The following is an 18,336-nucleotide window of genomic DNA, read 5'->3' as shown; positions in this document are numbered from 1 at the left end:
TTAAAATTTTCAACTTTACGATGGTGCAAAAGCCATATACGTTAATTAGAAACTGCACTTGAAATTCTGAATTTTGATCTTTTCCTGGCCTAGTGTCACATGGTATGATATATTCTCATGATGCTGGGCTGCAGCAACAAGCTGCAGCTCCCAGTCAGCCATGCAATCATGAAGGCAACCAACATTGCACACTGTACTGTTTTTAATAAATTACATGAGATATTCAGGTTTATAGTAGGTATTGTATTAGATGATTTTGCCGAGCTAGAGGCTAATGAATATAAGTGTTCTGAGCATATTTAAGATAGACTTGGGTAAGCTCTGATGTTTGGTAGGCTAAGTATATTAATTGTGTTTTTGACTTACGGTATTCGGGATGTAACTCATCATAAGTCAAGGAGCATCTGTATCTGTACAGTGAGGATAATGATAATACCTACCTCCTAAGATGGTGGTGACAGTTAAATGACATAAACTGTGTAAAGTGCTTAGCATAGTGCTTGGCACATAGAAAGTGCTTACCAAATGTCAGCTGTTATCATAAAAATTAAAATAGTTGTTATTCTCATTTAAAAGATGGATGAACAAAGGCTTAGAGAAATAAGGTAAATAAAGTAATTTACCTAGGTCACACAGTATATAAATGATGGAACTAGTTTGCACCCAGGCAGTCAAACTCCAGAGCTTTTGCTATTAACCATTATGCTGCATCACCTTAGTAGGTTGAGGGGAAGACTGGGCAAAAACTGCATCTTGTCAAACTTGAGTGTAGGGGTAAAGGTCAGGCTTGAGTTCTGACTTACCTAACCTGCATTGTGATCTTAAGGATCTTATCAGTGTAGCATGTGCCTTGATTATTCTCTGAATTGATTCTTCCCTAGATCCAAAGACATGAATGATAGGTTAGTTATATTCTTCTGCTGAGGGTTTGGGTGTTTTCTGGGCCAGGAAATGGAGCTTAACTAACACCTGTGTCTCAGTGCTTTTTGGACCAGAAGTAAGAGCTTGTCCAGCCTCTCTTGCTATTATGCTTGTTTATTTTCTCACGTGACTGGTAATGATGAGTAGTAGAACAGCGTACACATTGAGAATTCTCTTTTTTTTTTTTCTTTGAGACGGAGTTTCGCTCTTGTTGCCTAGGCTGGAGTGCAATGGCGTGATACTGGCTCACCGCAACCTCCGCCTCCGGGTTTGGGCGTTCTCCTGCCTCAGCATCCCGTGGCTGAGATTACAGGCACATGTGACACGCGGCTAATTGTGTTTTTTTTTTGGAGACGGCGGAGTCTGGCTCTGTGGCCCAGGCTGGAGTGCAGTGGCCAGCGATCTCAGCTCACTGCAAGCTCCAGCTTTCCCGGGTTCACGCCATTCTCACCTCAACTCCCGAGTAGCTGGGACTACAGAGCCTGCCACCCTTGAGCTGTTTTTGTATTTTTAGTAGAGATGGGGTTTCACCTTGTTAGCCAGGATGGTCTCGATCTCCTGACCTCATGATCCGCCCGTCTCGGCCTCCCAAAGTGCTGGGATTACAGGCTTGAGCCACCGCGCCCGGCCTAATTTTGTGTTTTTACTAGAGATGGGGTTTCTCGATGTGCCTCAGGGCGGTCTTGAACTCGCAGCCTTAGGTGAGCCGCCTGCCTCAGACTCCCAAAGTGCTGGGATTACAGGCATTGAGCCACTGTGCCTGGCCACACATTGGGAATTTTCTACATGCTATGTACTCTACACGAATTATCTCATTTAATCCTTAAAAATAACCTCATGGTGACTCTTATCCCTGTTTTATAGAGTTGAAGAGAGGTTAGAAAACTTGCTTCAAGTTGCGAAGTTAATAAGTAGTAGAGCAGGGATTTAAATAAGGCAGTCCGACCTGAGTTCATGCTTACGTTTTTTTTGTTGAGATGGAGTCTTGCTCTGTGGCCAGGCTGGAGTGCAGTGGTGCGATCTTGACTCACCGCAACCACCTCCGTCTCCTGGGTTCAAGCGATTGTCCTGCCTCAGCCTCCTGTGTAGCTGGGACTACAGGCACGTGCCAGCATGCCCAGCTAGTTTTTGTATTTTTTAGTAGAGATGGGGCTTCACCATGTTGGCCAGGATGCTCGATCTCTTGACCTCATGATCCGCCCCCCTTGGCCTCCCAAAGTGCTAGGATTGCAGGCATGAGGCACTGCGTCCAGCCCCGAGTTCATGCTCTAATCTCTGCACTCTACTGCCTGTAGTCTTTTCTTACCTCTGTTAAGTAGGTAGTGTGGACTGTGTGGTTTAAGAGTAGTAGGGCCAGTTCTGTTTTTCTCATATGAAAAATGGGAAGATTTTGACCACTGGACTAGGAATAACAAGGACTATGATCTTGTCTTGGCTCTGCCACCAACTTGCCATATTTAGGATTTCACTTTTTTTAGTTTTATGGTGCTCATTTATTAAACAAAGGGGTTGCGACCAGGCGCGGTGGCTCATGCCTGTAATCCCAGTACTTTGGGAGGCTGAGGTGGGTGGATCACGAGGCCAGAAGTTTCAGACCAGCCTGGCCAATATGGTGAAACCCTGTCTCTACTAAAAATACAAAAAAAAGGCCGGGTGTTGTGGCGTGTGCCGGTAGTCCCAGCTACTCGGGAGGCTGAGGCAGGAGAATCGCGTGAAACCAGGAGGTGGAGGTTGCAGTGAGTCGAGATTGTGCCACTGCACTCCAGCCTGGGCGACAGAGCAAGACTCTGTCTCCAAAAAAAACAAAAACAAAAAAACAAAAACAAAGGAGTTGCTCTAGATGGCCTCTGAGGTCTCTTTGAACTCTGATATCCTGTAATTGATCATAGGAAGTAAGAGTAACACGTGCTTAGCTCCTTGAGTTTGGGGCAGTGGTATTTGTGAGTTCTTTTTTTTTTTTTTTTGAAACAGAGTTTCTGTCGCCCAGGCTGGAGTGCAGTGGCATGATCTCGGCTCACTGCAAGCTCTACCTCCTGGGTTCACGCCATTCTGCCTTAGCCTCCTGAGTAGCTGGGACTACAGGCGCCCACCACCATGCCCGGCTAATTTTTTTGTATTTTTAGTAGAGACGGGGTTTCACCATGTTAGCCAGGATGGTCTCGATCTCCTGACCCCGTGATCCGCCTGTCTCAGCCTCCCAGAGTGCTGGGATTACAGGCGTGAGTCACCACGCTCAGCTGTGAGTTCTTAGAGAGTCTGCCTTGTGCAGGGAAGATGCCAGATTCTAGGGCAAGGGATGAGCCGTCTCCCTGAAGAAGGTAGATCTAGGTTCTTTTTTGAGGGTGGTTGCCAAGGGAACCCAGCCTCTGGCCAGCAACAGCCAGGAATGCTTTGGTTGAGGCTTGGGTACACATAATGAAAACAAGCCACACATTTAGGTTTCATTCCTTGCCTTTCTCCCATTTCCACCTTTCCTTTTTCTTTCCTTTTTAAGCTGCTAGTTTTAAACACGTTCGTGTGTCAGACACTGTTTTAAGTACTTAACATTAAGTATCGTATCATTTAATCTTCACAGTAATCTTACGAAATAGGTACTCCTATTCTAAACTAGAGGCAAGTAGAGTTAAGTAATTTGTCCAGATTTACTCAAGAGAAAGTAGTATCAAACCTGTACTTTTAGCTACTAAGTTGTACTACCTGGTTGGATCTTTAAATAGGAGGAGGACTTCTTATTTGTTAGTGGTTTTTGTTTTGTTTTGTTTTTATTTGGAATAAAAACTCTTGGAGCTAGAGCCTTTGAAGTAATTTAATGCAGTCTCCTTGTCTCCAGCTTGCCATCCAGTTACAGGAATGCTTTCTATCATTCTCCTGACAAATGATCTTTCAAGTTCTCTTTGAATACCTCCATTAATAGGGGAGCTCATCACTTCTTGAGGACATTATTGTTGAAAAGCTCTCATTGGTAGAAATATAATAATACTTTTTTGAGACAGGGTCTTGCTCTGTCTCACAGGCCAGAGTGCAGTGTTGGATTACAGCTCACTGAAGCCTCAGCCTCCGTGGCGCAAGTGATCCTCCCCCTCAGCTTCTCCCGAGTAGCTGGGAATACAGGCACATGCCACCATGCCCAGCTGTTGTTTTTTTTTTCTTCTTTTTTTTTTCTTCTTTTTGTTTGTAGAGACAGGGTTTCATTATATTGTTCAGACTGGTCTCGAATTCCTGGGGTCAAGTGATCCTTCTGCCTTGACCTCCTAAAGTACTGGGATTATAGGCATGAGCCACCATGCCCAGCAAAAATTATTTATTTTATTTTATTTTTATTTTATTTTTGAGACAGAATCTTGCTCTGTTACCCAGGATGGAGTGCAGTGGCACAATCTTGGCTCACTGCAACCTCTGCCTCCCGAGTTCAAGTGATTCTGCTGCCTCAGCCTCCCCAGTAGCTGGGAGTACAGGCACCTGACATCATGCCTGGCTAATTTTTAAATTTTCAGTAGGGACAGGGTTTCACCATGTTGACTAGGTTGGTCTCAAACTCCTGACCTCAAATGATCCTCCCGCCTCTGCCTCCCAAAGTGCTGGGATTACTGGCGTGAGCCACTGTGCCCGGCCACCTGGCCTTTTTCTATTTTTAAGAGACAGGGTCTTGCTATTTCACCCAGGCCAAAGTGCAGTGGTGTGATCATAGCTTACTGTAGCCTTGAACTCCTGGGCTCAAGTGATCCTCCTGCCTCAATCTTCTGAGTAGTTGGGACTACCGTGTGCCACCATACCAGGCTAATTCTAAAAATTTTCTGTAGAGGCTAGGTGCAGTGGCTCATGCCTGTAATCCCAGCACTTTGGGAGGCCGAGGTGGGTGGATCACTTGAGTCCAGGAGTCTGAGATCAGACTGGCCAATGTGGCGAAACCGCATCTCTACTAAAAATAAAAAAGTTTGTTGGGCATGGTGGTTCACATCTGTAATCCTACCTACTTGGGAGGCCGAAACACGAGAATTGCTTGATCCCAGGGGGCAGAGGTAGCAGTGAGCCGGGATCGTGCCACTGCACTCCAGCCTGGGCAACAGAGCAGGACTCTTTCTTACAAAAAAAAAAAAAAGAAAAATTTCTGTAGATATTGGGTCTTGCTATGTTGTCTGGGTTGGTCTTGGACTCCTGACCTCAATCAGTCCTCCTGCCTTGGCCTCCCAAAGTGCTGGGATTACAGACATGAGCCACTGCGCCCTGCTGAAAATTATTTCTTATTTTGAATTGAAATCTAATCGAGATTTCTCATTAATTTTTATTTTTATTTATGTTTGAGACGGAGTCCCACTCTGTCGCCCACGCTGGAGTGCAGTGGCATGATATTGGCTCACTGCAGCCTCCACCTCCTGGGTTCAAGTGATTCTCCTGCCTTGGCCTCCTGAGTAGTTGGGATTACAGGTGTGTGCCACCACTCCTGGCTAATTTTTGTATTTTTAGTAGAGATGGGATTTCACCATGTTGGCCAGGCTGGTCCCGAACTCCTCACCTCAGGTGATCCTCCCACCTCAGCCTCCCAAAGTGCTGGGATTACAGGCGTGAACCACTGTGCCCGGCCTAATTTTAGACCAGTACCCCAGAACTATACAGAATAAATATAATACATCTTCCGCATGCCAACTTGTGAACCCTTGAAGACAGTCTTCCTATGTATAAGACATATTTGCAGTTTATCCTAATGTCTAAACTTTCTTTCAATTCAGATCAGTCTGCACAAAAGGAATTTCTACCTCTCCCTACTTTGTAAATGCAGCCTGACAAATTTGTGCTTCATTTAGGATTATTTAGTTAGAAGGTGGGTATGCTTTCCCTTCCTCCTTGAAGAATGAATAAATGTTGACCTAAGTTTACAATTGTCTATGAGTTTGGAGGGTTTACAGTCTCCTACTCTTGTAATCATTAGGTGGTCAGGCTGCTGCCCTGCTGCATACACCATCAGAGCTCACAAAATGGCTGGAAGTTTATCCGGGCACTTGACAAACTGCATTTACTTCATCAGGCCACTAGGTGATGAACAACTCACAAACCCAGACTGCCAAGGACTGTGGTGTACAGGGCAGTTTCTGCTTATACTTGGAAAGGCCATTTGAAGTTATCTGGTCCAAACTCATTAAAAGGTTTTTGTTGGAGAGGGGAAACATATGTTTTTTATATAGTTTGTCTTTCCTAGCTTTGTTACAGTTAAATATTAATTGGCTGGGACATTTTTTTTTTTTTGATACGAAGTCTCACTCTGTCATCCAGGCTGGTGTGCAAGGGCGCAATCTCGGCTCACTGCAACCTCCGCCTCTTGAGTTCAAGTGATTCTCCTGCCTCAGCCTCCTACAGGTGTGTGCCACCATGCCCAGCTAATTTTTGTATTTTATTTTTTTAGTAGAGACAGGATTTCGCCATGTTAGGCTGGTATCGAGCTACTGACTTCGTGATTGTCCGCCTTGGCCTCCTAAAGTGGTGGGATTATAGGCGTGAGCCACCGCTCCCAGTCAAGTAGGACATTTCTTTGAGTGATTTTCTTAGAAGTGGGGCATGGGTGGTACTTTCAAAGTCTTTTAATGTCCAGTTTCTTTTTAACCTTTGTGTATGAATGATATTGTGGTTAGGTTTAGAATTCTTGGAATACTGGTCCTAGTCTCGACAGAGTCTAAGTAGCTTTCCAGTGTTTTGAGTTTCTAGTAATACAGATGAGAAGTCCAGTGGGATTTTTTTTCCTTGTAAGTAATAATCTGTTCTCTTGTTCTGGAAGTTTGTGAATTTTTATTTATGCTTAGAATTTCCTGTGGTATGCTTCCTGTATGTCTTTTTGTTTTGTTTTGGTTTTTTTGAGATGGAGTCTTGTTCATGTCGCCCAGTCTGGAGTGCAGTGGCACGATCCCGACTCTTTGTAACCTCTGCCTCCTGGGTTCAAGCAATTCTTCTGCCTCAGCCTCCTGAGTAGCTGGGATTACAGATGCTTGCCACCACGCCTGGCTAATTTTTGTATTTTTAATAGAGATGAGGTTTTGCCATGTTGGCCAGGCTGAGGTGTATGCCTTTTAAAAATAACCCTTGTTGGCACTCGATGAGCCTTTTAGACTTAAGAACTTAAAGTCTTTTTTCAGTTCGAGGTTGTTTTATTGCTTCCCTTTCTTTTGTTTCCAACCTCTTTACTTTATAGATGAGGAAATTGAAATTGAGCTCAGAAAGGTGAAGTGACTTGTCCAAGGTCATATAGCTAGTTACAGATGAACCTCAAGCAAATAACCTGACTCCTTTGATGAACCAGACTTTTGTGTATTGAATATTACTCCATTGAGAGGGCCATTATGAACAACTTGGAAACTTTTTAGTGAGACAGGAATTTTGCGAAGGCTTTGAGGGGAGATGAAGAAGGAGGAAGGGATAAAATTCATTATGTGTGGCCCATTTGAAGGGCTAAAGAATTCGCACGTTCCCTGCGTCCCAGTTATTGGAGCTACCCCAAAGCTCTAAAATGTAATAAAACCAGGAAGTTGCTTGAGCACTTGGAGAATTAGATTTTTAGTAGTCAGGAGTTGGATAAATGTGGTCATGCCCTATTGTAAATATCAGAAAACATAAATGGCATTTGAAGGCTTGGAGACAGACATCATAAACCATGTCTTATCAGTGGTCTGGTTTCTGTTTTGAGTTCCAACCTGGGACGCTTCTGCTGGGAACCACCTGTTCCTGGCTCTGTTGATCTTTGGATTTCCCCAGCCCTTTAGTCCCTTTCAGTTTTGAAATGAAACCTACTCTAGAGGGCGAGGTCAGGTATGAAGAGGACTTTGACAGCTCACCTTGGGTTGTTTTTTTTCCCCAGAGCTATCTAGTATGTGACTGTGTGAGGTGTCAGGACCAGCAGGCTGTGATATAGATTAATTGATGGTGAATCAGCTGTTGGGTAAGGTCTGGGCTGTGTCATTTTTTGGGTAACCAGGAAAACATGACCAATACATTGTCTTTCACCTACAGAAAGTTGAAACTTAAGGGTACAGTCACCAGAAAGCTGCCCATGATCATCTCTGCCTTTGGTTTACTGACGAAGGAAAGTCTTTTTTTTTTTTTTTTTTTTTGGAGACAAGAGTTTTGCTCTTGTTGCCCAGGCTGGAGTGCAATGGCACAATCTCTACTCACTGCAACCTCTACCTCCTGGGTTCAAGCGATTCTTCTGCCTCAGCCTCCCAGTAGCTGGGATTACAGGCATGCACCACCACGACTGGGTAATTTTGTTTTTTTTTTTAGTAGAGACGGGTTTTCTCCGTTTTGGTCAGGCTGGTCTTGAACTCCCGACCTCACTCAGGTGATTCACCCGCCTCGGCCTCCCAGAGTGTTGGGATTACAGGCATGAGCCACTGTGCCTGGCCGAAGGAAAGGCTTTAATTTGCCTTCATCTTGCCTCATTTGTAGATCTTCCTTACCTCCTTTCTATTTACATCTGTAGCTTCGTTCTGCTGCTCTAGCTACTAAACCTTTACTAATGTGCCTTTTGGAATTGCTGCTTTGGAATTGACTCCTCTAGATACTCCTAGAAACCCCTGTTCTCCAACCAGACTCTCACAGAATGCAGCTTGACTCCTCCTTTTTCTGTAAACCTGGTTTCCATAAGATTGCAGCACTTCACTTGGAATCTTCACAAATGAAACTAGCTCTTTCTTCAACCCACCACTTACTACTTCACCCCTGACTTTGCGTGACTGTTGCTCAGCCCCATTCCTCAGCACTCCAGAGCTGCTTCCAAATGGCCAGATACTTTCAGATACCTTTTTCTGTTTGAAATTTCTGCTGGCCAGCAAGGCCACTTAATCACTGTCCTTGAAGCGGGCATCTATACCCATTTCCCCTGTGTGTGTTGAGACTGGTGTCTGATCTCCCCTCCTAGGGCTATAGCCCAGGCTCAGGGATTGGTGGCCAGGCCTTGCCTGGAGCCAAGGATTTGGGATAGAGTATGGAATTAGGGGGCTTGGTGTTAACATTTCAGAGGTAGCTGGATGAGAAGCCAGAATACGTGAACCTCAAGGCCAGTGGAGGATGGGAAGGACAGAGAGAATTTAGTATCTGAAGCAAAAGATTTCCCTTGTAAGCTCCTCCTTCTGTGCATTCTTTTTGAAAAATTATTTAATTTACAGAGAATATAATAAATTATATTTTTAAAATATCAAAACATCGTAGAGCATATTTTGACTATTCCTGTCTCCCCATTTCAGTTATTTCTGTATTCACTAGAGGTAACGTGTTGGTGGTTTGGAATGTACCTGCCATACTTTTTCCTGTGTGTTTGCTTACATAAGTATGAACCCAGAAAAAATTTAAAGTATTATTTTGCGTTTTATTTAATTCTCTATACAAGTGATATAACATTTTATGTATCGTTCTGGTATTCTTTGATTTAATAACATGCTTTGACAGTATTCCATGTTAATACAAAAAGGCATATCTCATTCTTTTTGGTGCTGGATAGTATTTCATAGAATGGATATGCTGTATTTTAGTTGGCTATTTTTCTATTGAGACATTAAGGTATTTCCAGTTTTTGGGTGATCTCAACCTCTTTGGCGGCTTCAGTTACCATCTACACGTGGATGGTTCCCAAATCTCCAGCCCAGATCTCTAGACCAGATTATCCAACTGCTTACAACTCCACTGGGATGTCTTGTAGCCCCCTGCTTTTTCTCACTTGCTCCTTCTCCAGTGCCCAATCATATACATTATAGACAGCATGCAGTAGCTAAAGCCCCAAACATAGCAATGATTAATCATTCCTTCCTTCCCTTCCCACATCTGACAACCAGTCACTAGGACTTGTCCTCCCTACCTCCTCAATATTTCTTGAATCTAATCACTTTTTCTCTCCATTGCTACTACCCTGTACCTTAGTTTTTAAATTTATAAAAGAGTACTTGTGAGGATTAAGTGAATTAATATATGTAAAATACTTAGAATAATAGATTGGCACCTACTAATTGCTATATGAATGTTAGTTGTTATTATCATCATTATCTTAGTTTATATAATCCATTATCTATCACTGCCTCCAGTCTTAATTTTATTCACCCCTACCTCCATTCTATTCTCCACACTATAGCCAGAGTGGTCTTTATAAAATGGAAGAATGGGCTAGGCGTGGTGGCTTATGCCTGTAATCCTAGCAATTTGAGAGGCCAAGATGGGAGGATCGCTTGAGCCCAGGTGTTCGAGGCAACATAGTGAGACCCTGTCTCTACAAAAAATAACAAATTAGCCACATGTGGTGCTGGTGCACACCTGTGGTCCCAGATACTTGGGAGGCTGAGCTTGGGAGGTTGAAGCTGCAGTGAGTTGTAATGATGCCACTGCACTCCAACCTTGGTGACAGAGCAAGACCTTGTCTGAAAAAAAATAAAGTAAAATGTAAGAATGATTGCTTAAATGATAATTCTCCTGCTTAACAAGATGTCAGTGAGGCCGGATGCGGTGGCTCATGCCTGTAATCCTGGTGCTTTGGGAGGCCAAGGCAGGTGGATCACCTGAGGTCAGGAGTTCGAGACCAGTCTGGCCAACATGGTCAAACCTCATCTCTACTAAAAATACAAAAATTAGCTGGGTGTGGTGGTGGGGGCCTGTAATCCCAGCTACTCAGGAGGCTGAGGTAGGAGAATCACTTGAACCTGGGAGTTGGAGGTTGCAGTGAGCCGAGTTTGCGCCATTGTACTCCAGCCTGGGCAACAAGAGCAAAACTCTGTCTCAAAAAAAAAAAAAAAAGGTTAGATGTTAGTGATATTTCCGTTGAACTACTTTGTGTTTTGGAGGCAGAGTCTCTGTCTCCTGGGCTTGGGTGCAGTAGTGTGATTTTGGCTCACTGCAACCTCTGCCTCCTGGTTTCAAGCGATTGTCCTGCCTCGGCCTCTCAAAGTGCTGGGATTACAGGTGTGCGCCCCCATGCCCAGCTAATTTTTGTATTTTTAGTAGAGATGGGGTTTCACCATGTTGGTTAGGCTGGTCTTGAACTCCTGGCCTCAAGTGATCCGCCCACCTCAGCCTCCTAAAATTCTGAGATTACAGGCGTGAGCCACTGCACCCAGCCTCCATTGAGCTTTTAATGACTTCCTTTTATTGAGATACCTGATTTTTCTTTTTTTTTTTTTTTTTTTTGAGACGGAGTCTCGCTCAGTCGCCCAGGCTGGAGTGCAGTGGCCGGATCTCAGCTCACTGCAAGCTCCGCCTCCTGGGTTTACGCCATTCTCCTGCCTCAGCCTCCCGAGTAGCTGGGACTACAGGCGCCCGCCACCTCGCCCGGCTAGTTTTTTTGTATTTTTTAGTAGAGACGGGGTTTCCCGTGTTCGCCAGGATGGTCTTGATCTCCTGACCTCGTGATCCGCCCGTCTCGGCCTCCCAAAGTGCTGGGATTACAGGCTTGAGCCACCGCGCCCGGCCTGATTTTTCTTTTCTTTCCTTCCTTCCTTTCTTTTCTGTTCTTTTTGCGTGTGTGTGTGTGTGTGTGTGTGTGTGTGTTTTTTTTGTAGTCAGAATCCTCGTTCTGTAACCCAGGCTGTAGTGCAGTGATGTGATCATAACTCGGCGTACCCCCGTACCCTTCTGGGGTCAAGGGATCTTCCTGCCTCAACCTGACCAGTAGCTGGGACTAAAGGCATGCGCCACCGCGCCTGGCTAGTTATTAAAAAATTTTTTTGTAGAAATGAGGTCTCACAGCTCGTCTCTGTGCCACTGCACCCTGCCCCTGCTTTTAAATGCCATCTCTTCAGACAGGTCTTCCCCTGACTATCTAATGATTCTAAAGTGTCTACCCATATGCTTTTATTATGTCACCTTATTTTAATACTGTGATCGCACTTACCAATATCTGATAATTTTCTGGTTTATTTACATATTTGTTTGTAGTCTTTTCTAATTAGAAGAGAACAGGGATATTGTCTGGTTTGTTTTTTTTTTTTGAGACGGAGTCTTGCCCCGTCTCCAGCCAAGGCTGGAGTGCAGTGGCGCGATCTCGGCTCACTGTAAGCTCCGTCTCCTGGGTTCATGCCATTCTCCTACCTCAGCCTCCCCAACAGCTGGGACTACAGGTGCCCGCCACCATGCCCGGCTAATTTTTTGTACTTTTAGTAGAGATGAGGTTTCACCATGTTAGCCAGGATGGTCTCGATCTCCTGACCTCATGATCTGCTTGTCTCAGCCTCCCAAAGTGCTGGGATTACAGGTGTGAGCCACTGCACCCGGCCTTTTTTTTTTTTTTTTTTAGATGGAGTCTCGCTCTGTTGCCCAGGCTGGAGTACAGTGGTTCTATTTTGGCTTACTGCAACCTCTGCCTCCCGGGTTCGAGCAATTCTCGTGCCTCAGCCTCCTCAGTAGCTGGGATTACAGGTGTGTGCCACCATGCCTGGCTAATTTTTGTATTTTTAGTAGGAACAAGGTTTCACCATGTTGACCAGGCTGGTCTTGAGCTCCTGACCTCAAATGATCCGCCCACCTTGGCCTCTCAAAGTGCTGGGATTACAGGTGTGAGCCGCTGTGCCTGGTTGATATTGTTTGTTTAAATTGTTGTATTCCTAGCATCTAGGACAATGTCTGACACATTATTGACAATAAATACTTGTGAAGTGAATAGTAAAACAACTTCCTTTGTCTTATTAGGCCCTTTTGGCCTCTCCAACATCATCTGTATCAGTCCCCTATCTTGACCTTCCCATCCGCCAGCTCATGACATATCTTTAGATGTGCTCGCTTGCTGCAGGGCCTTTGCATGTGCTCTTCACTGTGCCTAGAACACACCATTCTAGGCACTGCCTAGAATGCTCTGCCACTGCCTGGATATCTCCTGTTCATCATCCAAGTTACAGCTTAGGTATAACTTCACCTGATTAGCCTTGATCATACAACTCTGCATGCTTTGCCATTAATTATCATATGTATTGTAATTCTTTTGTTGTCTGTGTTCTTCACTAGACTATAAGCTTATGTTGTGCTCACCATGAATTCCTAGTCAAAGCTTATCAGCAGTGGCTAGAAGGACCTTTGAGGTGGGGCACTAGGGAGGGGGATAGAGTATCGGGGGCAGCACCTGAGGTGTAGGAAGGTGTACTTTAGGATGTCAGGGTGAGTTTTAAACACTGGCCCTTGGTTCATTGTCATTCTTCCTATTTCGTCCATCTTTGTTGATTGATTTGTTTGCCTGGATGAACCATCTAAAATGATTGGGTCATATCCATGAAACCAGGGTAAGCCTGACACAAAAGACTTGCTCATGAAGGCAGCATGTGTCCTGAGGATAAAGGTTGAGAATCTGGGTAGGCTTATTATTAACTTCAGGTAGCTGAGGGCAGAATAACTGACAGTGGAGTAGAATTCTAAGCAAGGAAGGAAGCAAAAGGCCTGAAGGATGAGACAAGGCTGAAGCAGGAAGCTGAATCATTAAGTCATAAACCTGGAGCACTTGGATAGTGAGTAGAGTGTAAGAAGGAACAGGGCAAGCAGTTCAGGATTAGGGTCATAAATAATCTTGGGGATTACTTAAATCATCTTTTAGCATTCTTACCTCTTTAGTTTGGAACCAGCTTTTGGATTATAGAAAGGATCAGTTAGTTGACATACAAGGATTTGAGTGAGAGTGTATATTACTTTCTTTGTGTTTTATGGGCTCTTTACTTTAAAATGAAATCCCCAGAAATCCTACCTTAACTTTTCCCCCACCTCAATTTCTGCTGCCAAGAGCCTATCATCCATTCTTTTAAATATAGCAGGTTCAGCTCCCTTATCTTTGAAACAAGTTGCGTGTACAGAAGCCTGCAGTAGTGCTGGAGCTTCCTTCAGATAGGTTGAAGGGAGTGAGCTCTCTTCAGGCTACCTCCTCCCACTGAACCAGGCATAGGAGCTGGCCTCAACAGCGTTAGGAGTTCAGGACTCTGTTTAACATGAATCTGTGGAATTTCTCTCTGAATTTTGGGGAACAAGTATTCTGTAGAATATAGTATGGGACTGTGTCCGTGAGGCATAGCAAAAAGTAGTGGAAGACTGGCTGGATGTGCATGAATGGTGGGATCTGAAGGCATGTAGGAGTGGGCATCAAGGTTTCTGACCTGGCTCTTAAATTTTGACAGGGCTGGGGGCACTGATGTGCCAAGTAGAGAGTCTTGAGGGGTAGCGCTAGTCCCTGGCCCTTAGAGGTGTTCTGAATGTTTTTGTATGTAGCTCAGAGCTCTTTTGCAGGCTGATGGGGATTCATGAAGATAGAGTACTTACTGAGGAAGGGTGTGTTCTCTTTTGAAGGTTGGATGGAGTGGTTATGTGCACAGACTGGGCAGTATATGGCCTGGTCATCTAGTCTCTGTGAGGTGAGGCACCTGCATTCCCTTCCTAGGGCCATGCTGGGAAAACCAACCTAAGAGAGCTGGAGATCATGACTGTTGTTAGTGATTTCCATGAGACTGCTCACTGTCTTTACTTGCTCCTTCTGTTCTCTTAAGTCCCATGGCTATAGTGTCCTGCCTTCTATTTTCTATTTCCCGCTTTGGGACCTTCAAATTCCATAATTCATTCAGATTCTCTTTCTAGAGACAAGGTCTCACTATGTTGCCCAAGCTGGAGTGTAGTGGCTGTTCACCAGCATGATCATAGCACACTACAGCATTGAACTTGAGCTCAAATGATCCTTCTGCCTCAGCCACCCAAGTAGCTGGGATATAGGTGTGCGCCTTCACACCTAGCTCAGACTGCTCTGTCTAGATTACTTAATGCTCAGCTTGACTCTGACTTTACATAGTACTCTAATTATGACATTGACAGCCAGCTTCAAGTAAGGGCCTTTCTTCATTATCCTTGTTCCTAGAGTTACGGTTTTGAAGCTTTAGTGTATCAGAATTACCTATGAGGGTGAGGGAGGGGGCGCTGGATATTTGTTTAAAATGCAGATTCCTGGTATTAACTGCTAGATACTCTAATTCAGTAAGTTTGGGGTGGTGACCAGGTATCTGCAGCTTGATCAGCCTCCCAGGTGATTCTGACACTAGTCGTCATCTCCAGATCATATATATATATATTTTTTGAGATGGAGTTTCGCTCTTGTTGCCCAGGCTGGAGTGCAATGGCGCGATCTTAGCTCACTGCAACCTCTGCCTCCCGGGTTCAAGCAATTTTCTTGCCTCAACCTCCTGAGTAGCTGGGATTACAGGCACCTGCCACCATGCCCAGCTAAATTTTTGTATATTCAGTACAGACGGGGTTTCACTATGTTGGCCAGGCTGGTCTCAAACTCCTGACCTCAGGCAGTCCACCTGCCTCAGCCTCCCCAAGTGCTGGGATTATAGACATGAGCCACTGCGCCTAGCCAAAGATATCTATTTTCTCCTTTTTTTTTTTTTTTTTGGAGACAGAGTTTCGCTCTTGTCACCCAGGCTGCAGTGCAATGGAGTGATCTTGGCTCACTGCAGCCTCCACCTGCTGGGTTCAAGAGATTCTCCTGCCTCAGCCTCCAGAGTAGCTGGGAATGCAGGCATCCACCACCATACCCAGCTAAAGTTTTTCTTTTTCTTTTTTTGTATTTTTAGTAGACACGGGGGTTTGTCATGTTGACCAGGCTGGTCTTGAACTCCTGACCTCAGGTGATCCACCCGCCTCCCAAAGTGCTGGGATTATGGGTGTGAGCCACTGCACCCAGTCCTCCAGACCATATTTAGAGATATTTTGACTTACAGGACTCTGCCACTTCTCTACCCTTGAAGGGGCAGGGAAGAGATTTGAGTTCTTTACTTGGATCCTGCAGTATCTAGTCCCTGCATGTTTTTCAAGTGTCATCCCAGCTCCTTCCCTACTCCTGGCACCCTCATCTGCTCACAGTTCGTTGACCCCTTCTCCAGCGGTTTCTGGCCTGAGAGCCTTTGCAATGCTGTATAGCCTCTGCCTGGAACAGTCTTTACTGTGCATTTTGCCTCAATTAACTATCCCTTGCTTTTTTTTGAGACGGAATCTTACTCTGTCACCCAGGCTGGAGTGTAGTGGTACTATCTCAGCTCACTACAACCTCCGCCTCCCAAGTTCAAGCGATTCTCCTGTCTCAGCTTCTCGAGTAGCTGGGACTACAGGCATGCACCACCATGCCTGGCTAATTTTTGTAGTTTTAGTAGAGACAGGATTTCTCCATATTGGCCAGGCTGGTCTTGAACTCCTGACCTCAAGTGATTCACCCGCCTTGGCCTCCCACAGTGTTGGGATTACAGGCGTGAGCCACCGCCTGTCCCTTGCCTTTAATTGTCAAGTAAGCATTATCTCCTCTTGAAGGGTTTTTTTGGCACTGTATATAAAGAAACTGTTAGCACCTTATTTGTTTACATAAGACCACTTAACTGTTTGTCTTTCTCTCCTGGTGGGTTTGAAGCTCTGTGAAGGCAGGGAGCTTGTTCCTTGTTGTGTATCTTCAGTGCCTAGTATGTAGAGGCACTCAATAACTACTTGTTGACTAATCCACATTTTTATCTTCTTGTTAGTATCTGTGTTGTTGGATTGTGGCTCTGCACAACTCTTTTTTTAACTGAGACAGAGTTTCGCTGTTGTTGCCCAGGCTGGAGTGCAGTGAAGCGATCTCGGCTCACTGCAACCTCCACCTCACAGGTTCAAGCAATTTTCCTGCCTCAGCCTCCCAAGTAGCTGGGATTACAGGTGTGTGCCGCCACACCTGGTTAATTTTGTATTTTTTTAGTAGAGACAGGGTTTCACAATGGTGGTCAGACTGGTCTCAAACTCTGACCTTAGGTGATCCACCTGCCTCGGCCTCCCAAAGTGCTGGGATTACAGGTGTGAGCCACTGTGCCTGGCGGCTCTGCCCAACTCTTGCCCTTTGTATGTATTGTTGCCTCTTCCAGAAACCCCCTTTCTCATGTCAACTTGGCAGGTTCCTTCTTGTCCTTTACTACTTCTTGAAGCATTTCTTTGACTTCTGAGACAGTGCTGGTTCAACAGAGACAGCACTGTTTCCTCTTTAATAGGCCTTTTTTTTTTTTTTTGATAGAGCCTCACTCTGTTGCCCAGGCTGGAGCACGGTGGTGTGATTGATCTTGGCTTACTGCAACCTTCGCCTCCCGAGTTCAAGCAGTTCTCATGCCTCAGCCTCCCAAGTAACTGGAATTACAGATGTGTGCCACCACACCCGGCTAATTTTTGTATTTTTAGTGAACATGGGTTTTACCATGTTGGCCAGGCTGGTCTCGATTCCCTGAGCTCAGGTGATCCACCTGCTTTGGCCTCCCAAAGTGCTGGGATTACAGTCATGAGCCAGCACACCTAGCATTCTAATAGGCTTTTCAACTGTATGTTGTGATTTCACCTGTGTAAGAGATAGATGGTAGCGCCTTTCTTTTACAGGTGACAACCCAGAGGCTCTAAGAAAGGGGTCCCCAACCCTAGTCTGTGGCTCATTAGGAACAGGTTGCACAGCAGGAGGTAAGTGGTGGGCGAGTGAGCAAAGCTTCATCTGTATTTTTACAATCATCACTCGCATTGCTGCCGGAGCTCTGCCTCCTGTCAGATCAGTGGCAGTGTTAGAATCTCTTAGGAGCAGGAACTCTGTTGTGACCTGAGGAAGTGAGGGATCTAGGTTGCATGCTCCTTATGAGAATCTAATGCCTGATGATCTGTCACTGTCTCCCATCTCATCTAATTGCAAGAAAACAAGCTCAGGGCTCCCACTGGTTGTACATTATGGTGAGTTGTATAACTGTTTTATTATATATTACAACATAATAATAATAAAGTGCACAATAAATGTAATGTACTTGAATCATCCTAAGACCATTCCCTCCCCTTTGTCCATGGAAAAATTGTCTTTCATGAAACGGGTTCCTGATACCAAAAAGGTTGGGGGATGGCTACTCTAAGAGATTAATTAACTTGGAAATGGCAGAACTGATATTTGAACCCCGATGTATCTAAGGAGCCCTCATTTCTGCCTCACTATGCTCCCTCAAAGAAAACCAGTGTGCATACCTAGGCAACAAACCTGCATGTTCTGCACATGTATCCCAGAACTTAAAGTATAATTAAAAAAAAAAAATTCAATTTACCATAAAAAAAGAGAAAATCAGTCAGCAGACTGAGAGACACTGAAGTGAAAGAGGTGCTTTAAAAAAAAATTAGTTGGGTAACAAAACTTAAAAAAAATTTCTGGCCAGGTGTGGTGGCTCATGCCTGTAATCCCAGCATTTTGGGAGGCCGAGGCGGGCAGATCACCTGGGGTCAGGAGTTCAAGACCAGCCTGGCCAACATGGTGAAACCCCGTCTCTACTACAAATACAAAAATTAGCCGGGCATGGTGGCAGACGCCTGTAATCTCAGCTACTCAGGAGGCTGAGGCAGGAGAATCACTTGAACCTGGGAGGTGGAGGTTGCAATGAGCCAAGATCATGCCATTGCACT

At 44.9% G+C, this 18,336-nt stretch overlaps 1 long non-coding RNA gene across 27 annotated transcripts in view; it reads left to right on the top strand.

Annotated features, from left to right (window-relative positions):
• Positions 1-18,336, top strand: part of LOC101020273 — a 139,981-nt gene that overhangs the window by 12,314 nt on the left and 109,331 nt on the right. For 2 of the 27 annotated variants that reach the window (XR_002516732.2, XR_002516734.2), the window contains exon 4: positions 17,287-17,364. The exons of 24 other annotated variants lie outside the window; for them this stretch is intronic. This is a non-coding gene — a long non-coding RNA (uncharacterized LOC101020273). Of the gene's footprint in view, positions 1-5,648; positions 5,741-17,286; positions 17,365-18,336 lie in introns of all 27 variants that reach the window. One more of the 27 variants, XR_004178306.1, reaches the window with a different exon arrangement.

This window comes from Papio anubis, chromosome 14 (assembly GCF_008728515.1).
Source record: "Papio anubis isolate 15944 chromosome 14, Panubis1.0, whole genome shotgun sequence".
NCBI classification, from domain to species: Eukaryota; Metazoa; Chordata; class Mammalia; order Primates; family Cercopithecidae; genus Papio; species Papio anubis.
This window is presented reverse-complemented; position numbering and strand designations above follow the sequence as displayed.